This window comes from Psammomys obesus, unplaced genomic scaffold (assembly GCF_907164565.1).
Source record: "Psammomys obesus unplaced genomic scaffold, mPsaObe1.curated_primary_1811, whole genome shotgun sequence".
NCBI lineage: Eukaryota > Metazoa > Chordata > Mammalia > Rodentia > Muridae > Psammomys > Psammomys obesus.
Genome location: NW_026596079.1, coordinates 2,951,784 through 2,958,435, shown reverse-complemented (window position 1 = coordinate 2,958,435; position 6,652 = coordinate 2,951,784).

Genomic DNA, 6,652 nt, shown 5'->3' with positions numbered 1-6,652 from the left:
CTTCCTTCCTTCCTTCCTTCCTTCCCTCCCTCCCTCCCTCCCTCCCTCCCTTCTTTCTTCTTTCTTTCTTTCTTTCTTTCTTTCTTTCTTTCTTTCTTTCTTTCTTTCTTTCTTTCTTTCTTTCTTTTCTTCTTAAAAATTTATTTATTTTCATGTGTATGGATGTTTTGCATCTGTATGTCTGTCTATCTATCTATCTATCTATCTATCTATCTATCTATCTATCTATGAATCACTTGTGTGACTGGTGTCCTCGCAGGCCAGAGGACATTAGATCACCCGAAACTGGAGCTACAGATGGCTGTAAATCACCATGTGGGTGCTGGGATAAGAACCTGGGTCCTCTGGAAGAAACCAGTGCTCTTAACCATTAAGCCATCCCTCAGGTCTCATCCACATTGTGACCCATGTCAGAGTGCTCCCTTTTTGTGGCCAAGTAACAGCCATTGCAGAATGTCTCTATGATCATCCTTTGGTGCCTACTGTATTGTCTCTGCCTTCTGGCTGTAGCAGTGGTCCAGTGGTCAGGAAAGGCCATTATCAGAACAACCCTCTACCCAGGCCTTGGGCTTGGGGCTAGGGTCATGGCTACACCCTTACATTTCTTACCTTCTGGGTCCTCATTCCCTCAGGCTACCCCAGGAGAGCGGCAGCTTCCTGAGAATTGGGCTGAAAGTCTGGAAGAAGGCAAGCCTCCTGGAGCAGGTGGCTGCTGTAGTCTGGATCTTACCAGACCTGGTAAATGGGAAGAGGTGTTGAAGGTTGTAGGTTGGATAGCAAATGAAGGAAGGGAGAGGTGGCTCAGGCTGCTTTACTGTCTGTGTGCTGGGAATGGGCCAGTTGGAACTGCTGTCCCTCTTAACATCTTTGATATACCCATAGGTCCCAGCCCTCAGGCCAGAGGGTCAGAAGGTTCTTAATGTGGATATTCTTGTATCCTGGGAGAACGGGAATGTGAGGTTCACAGTATTGAATGGAATGAGCAAAGGTTTTTAGTGATGGCTGTTCCTTCCTGATCTCCCACCCTACCCCATCCCCACCCCAAGGCAGACTTCAGCCTCTGACTGACTCCCTGATTGGGGCATTGGCCTCTGTGGCTCAGGCCAGCCTTGCTTGTGAAGTTGGTTTCCGCTGAGCTGTCTTTGGCCATTGTTAGTCCTTTTACCCTTTGATACCATGCCTTACCCAAGGGCATAATAGCTTTCCTTCACCTAGGCCTGCAGTTCCACGGATGACTTACCCTTCCTGCCTGCAATTTGTGTCTCACCACACAGGAGCAGAGCCTATTGTGCCTGCCAGGAAAGGCCAGTCCTCCTAACCAGGGCTTTGGGGTGCCAGAGAGACAATAGGGGCTAGGAGCTTTACAGAAAGCTGCCCAAAGTGTCTGGGTTTCTCACTTGGAGGTAAGGGAGCTGACTGGAAGGCAGTGACCCACTGCTCCCTCCCTGGGCTGTTCATCTGGGGTTACGGGGAAGACAGTTTGGTTTATGGAAAATCCAGACTCTCCCCTCACCAGTTTTCTTCCAAGATTCAATACTCCTGGGCCAATATTCTGGACAGAAAAGTAAGTGGGGAGGTTGCTGGGCAACCAGTAGGAGCCTCCGCAGGCCAGGCAATACATAGTTTTTCAGCTCATGATAAGGGAGGAACACGTTGAGCTGGGAAAGGTGCCTGACCTCCTTCCCAGGCACCTGTAAAAGGAGGCTCATCTGTAAAAGGAGGCTTTCCAGGCACGCTTGTGCACAGAAGTTTGAGGCCAATCTGGTTTATATATAGAGTTCTAGGCAAGCCAGGGCTACAGAGTGAGGAGGCTCTACTTAAAACAAACAAACAAAAAATAAACAAAAAACCCAAAACAACAACAACAACAACAAAAACCTAGGGGCTGAAGAGATAGCTCAATGGTTAAGAGCACTGGCTGCTCTTCCAGAGGACCTGAGTTCAATTCCCAGCACCCACATGGCAGCTCACAACTCTCTGTAACTACAGTTCCGGGGGATCCGATGCTCTCACACAGACACACGTGCAGGCAAAGCACCAATGTGCATTAAAAAAAAAATTAAAAATAACTATGAGCTGGAGTCAGTGTGGCACTGGCTGCTCTTTCAGAAAACTTTGGTTCAATTTCTAGCACCCACAGGACACTAGGGGATCTAATGTCCTTTTCTGGTTTCTGTGAACACTAGGCACACACAGGGCATACAGAGACATACAGGTAAAACACCCATACTTGTAAAATATAACTAACTAACTAACTAACTAACTAACTAACTAACTAACTAACTAACCAACCACTCACTCACTCACTAACTCACTAACTAACTAGGCTTGGACTAGTTGGTCTGCCCCAGGGGTTTTCAAACTGTGTTCTCAGAGGAGCCTTGGACCCCCCTAGGGTGGCGGTTCAGTCTCTCCCTCATCTGTGCCTCATGACTGAGTTCCTGCTCCATTTGCTTCCCCTCCCACCATAGCCTGGGAGTGGGCAGTGTGGCTGTGGCAGCTCAGCTCTGTCCTCTGTGGGAAAGGACAGGCTCTGACCCACAAATAGTCAAGTGTGGACAAAAATAGCCTTGGCTTTCACAACACACATGCAAAGTTAAATGGGAAGTCTGCGCACAGGCCGGGCGTCATCCACAGCCCGGAGCTTCGATGGGAGATGGGCTTTTCTAGTCTCATTTATAGACAAGGCCCCTGAGGCCCGGAATGGAAGATTATGCTACTAGCTGGTCACCTGTGTGTCTTATGGCATGGCTCCAGTTCTATATCCACCTCCAGAGTGCTTGTGGCTAGAGATATCTTCATTAATTTCTCCCATAGAAAAATTCCTATATGCTGGGGGTGGTGGTGGTGGTGGAGGGGAGTTCCAGGATAGCCAGGGCTACATGGAGAAACCGTGTCTCAAAAAAGAAAAGAAGACAGGAAGGAAGGAAGGAAGGAAGGAAGGAAGGAAGGAAGGAAGGAAGGAAGGGAGGGAGGGAGGGAGGGAGGGAGGGAAAAGGAAACAAAACAAAACAAAACAAACCTCCTATACATCCTTCAAAATCCAACCAAGCCAGGTATAGTGGTTTATATTTGTAATATTAGCACTTGAGAGGCTGAGGCAGGAGGACTGCTAAGAGTGAGTTTGAGTTGAGTATGGTCTACAACATGTGACCCTACCTCAAGAAAATGAAAAGAAGGAAGGAAGGAAGGAAGGAAGGAAGGAAGGAAGGAAGGAAGGAAGGAAGGAAGGAAGGAAGGAAAAAAATAAAAGCGAAGTCTGCTTGAATGTCACTGCTCTGGAGAGCCTTCCTCAGCCCTCCGGCAGGCAGATGAGTGGACTGGGGCTGGGGGTTCCTTGAGGATGGGCAGAGTACCTCGATCATTGCTGCACACCCCAGCACCCCACCCTGCGTCATGCCGAAGCTGATAGCTGGTGCTCGTAAGTGAGCGTGGAATGACGGAGTGGTGGGCTGTGCGTAGTGAACTATGCCTTGCTCCCTTGCACAGTAACCTGGGGAATGAGGGTCATCGGGACCATGTTGCAGATCAGAGAGACAAGAATCAGGCGACAAAAGGCCACATCAGCCAAGGGCTGGACCTTGCTTCCACCGAAGCCCTCCGCAGCCAGACCTGGGCTTAGATGGGACCTGCAGTTTCCTTTCCTCCATCTCCTCCCACAACTTTCACTGTGAGGTCCTCTTATCCCACTCTTCCTCTGCAGGACTGGGCCTGCTCTTGCAAGGGTCCTATAAGAACTTGGTGAGGGTCACAGGCTCCGGGGGGGAGGGGGGAGGAGCTGAGTCCATCTCAGCAGGGATCCTCATAGCTGCCATCTAAAACTGCCAGGAGGTAAGGGAAAGGCTTTACACTCGGCTAAACGCAGACCCGACCTGCATGGCTGTCTAGCTTGGGAATGACCTGTGACCACACTTTTTACCTCAGGCGTGAGGGACTCGGGTGGGCATGGCCAGAAGCCGTAGTTGTGGGTAGGAGATGTGTGGAAGTCTTTGGAGCAGGCAGAAAAAAGATTTCTGATTCATTTGTGAAGAGTCAAAGCTTTGAGGGGCTCCCTCTCTATCTTTATTGCTACCTTTGATCCAACAAAGAGCCGCCGGAAGATAGGCATGCTCTGTGAATGGTGACAGCCTGTGGGCAATAGAAGAAAGGGTGAGGACCGACAATCTGGTATGAGGGGTGGTGGAAACCTTGCCTAGCACAAGCTCTTGCTGTGGCTGGGCCCCACATGGTCCTGGAACCCAGAAGCCCTATGGCAGGCCAGAAACCATGAAGGAGCCAGCCGATTGGCTTACGATGGTCTCTGCTGACATGCTACCCTCCGTAGCCAAGCAGGTTAAGGCAGTAAGACAGGCTGTTGGGACAGGGCCTACTGGTGCCTAAGGCCTGTATCCTTTCTGCTTGAGGGCAGAGACCTGGGACTGCTGCATTCTCCCTGGCGTCTTCCCAACAGTCTGCCTGCTGCTTCTTTACTGCCTGGCTTAGGGCAGTTGCCAGGACTCTGTGGTTGGATATTCAAGATGGTGTTTGTTGGTATACCCTTATTCTCAGACCTGTTTCTCCTGCCCACACAGTGGGCTCAGCTGCCAGCCAGGCTCTGGGACTCAGGGAAAGCACCTCTCTGGGCTCTCAGATAGCAGATAAAATGAATCATGTTTATTCATTTGTTTGTTTTGTTTGTTTATTCACTTGGAGGTAGAGACTCTCTGTGGAGCCCAGGAGAACCTGGAACTTCTGATCTTCCTACCTCAGCCTCCAGACTGCTAGGATTATGGGCATACATCACCGTGCGTGGCTTGTGAATAAAAAAAAAATTTTTTTTCCCCTAAGATTTATTTATTTTGACTTTCTGTGTTTGCTTGTATGTATGTATGTGCATCACCTGTGTGCCTGGTGCCCACGGAGGTCAGAAGAAGGTGATGGATACCTAGGAACAGGAGTTACAAATAGCTGTGAGATGCCCTGTGCATCCTGGGTACTAAACGCAAGTCCTCTGCAAGAGCAACCCAGTGCTCTTGACCACTGAGCCATCTCTTCATCTCTGAATAAAATACTTCAACAGGTGGCTGTGGGTGACCTTGGGGTGCTTTCTGCTCCCACAAATTACCGGCAATGGCAGTTTGGCATCTGGAAGGAGGATGGTGACTCTGTCCACAGAGCCCACTCGCCTATGGCTGTAGAGTAGGAGGCCTGGAGGCCCAGAGGCCCGGAGGCATAGCCCAAGGGAGAGATGAGAATTGCTTCCTGTCCAGCCCCACCACAGCTCCTGGGGCGACTCCACGCCAAGTAACTTGCTGTCCCTTCCTCTTTATCTCCTCATTGTCATATAGAGAAGGCAATACTTGCTTGTCAGGGTGGCCGGGAGAGAGGCTCTGCAGTGCACTAGCTTCCTGCTGGGCAGAGCAGGACTCTGCTCCGGGAATAGGGCACAGCGTGCACACTGTGGAGTTGGGCCTTCAGGCTCCGAGACCAGGGTCAGCTGATCTCTTTGGTTCCTGGCTGGCGCCAGGGTTTAAGTGCTTACAGGCAACTGGTGTCTTGGCTGACACTGTGCAGTTTTACAGGCAGGGACTCCTCTGAGTCCGGAGCATGGTTTACTTTTGTACTGATTCAGGAGAGACTAAGGTCAAGGTTGCAGGCCTGCCTGCCCAGCCACAGGGCCCGGGCACTGATGGCTTCCCTGACAGTAGGACTAGTCTGCTCCCCTCCACTCTCAGGCACTGCACATCTATATGCCAGGCAACAGGCTGGCAAGAGCATGAGGATGCGGGAAACTCAGGCCAGAGCCAGGGGTCAGGCTCATTATCACTGAGCCAGAGAGCCTATACCCTGTTCAATCCTCACTTCCCACCCCCAGGCAGCCTCCAGCCCTTCATCAAAAGCCAAACTGTCCCTCTTCTTCTGTGTCTCTATGCATCTTCTTGCTGTGTTGGTTCTCTTGATTTTTAAGGGGTGACTTTTGGATGGGCCTCCAAGAGAGCCTTGATGGCTGCCTCCTGATGGAAGCCCTCTTGGAGGATCCTTCTTCCTGTGCTGAGCTCAGCCTTGGCTTCCTTCCCCCAGAGAAGGACACCTTCAGAGATGAATGCTCATCTACTCCCCATGAGCACAGATGAGGACATGGCGTGGGTGCTCGGGAGTCAGGTTGTGTGGCTGAGGAAATGGTGAGGTTGTGTGACCACTGTGCTGACCCCAGTGGGGTCCTTCAAGGGGACAGGCATGTGGTGAGGACTTTTTCCCACGACCCTGGAAAAAATGGTGAAGGGTCTGCCCTTTGCCTGAGCTCGTCCCCTGCTGGGGAGGTCCTGCCCTGCAGTTGGCTGAGTGCAAGGGCCTCTGTCTTCTTGATTTGGTGCCACTGGTCACCCAGGTGGTGGGAAGCCATGGTTCCTCCAAATGGCTGTCAGGTCTTCTGACAGACACCTGTTCCCAGCTAGCAAGCGCCACCTGGTGGCCTCAGGTCCCAGACAGCCTGATGCAAATGACATCACCAAGGCCACAAGCTAATTGGCCTCATTCAAGATCTATTTCAAGTCAGGATGAAAACTCGGGCCCAGGAAGTGCTCTCTTTTATCTCTGACCGCTTCTGGTGTGGAAGATGAGTGCCAGTGTGTGTGTGTGTGTGTGTGTGTGTGTGTGTGTGTGTGTGTGTGTG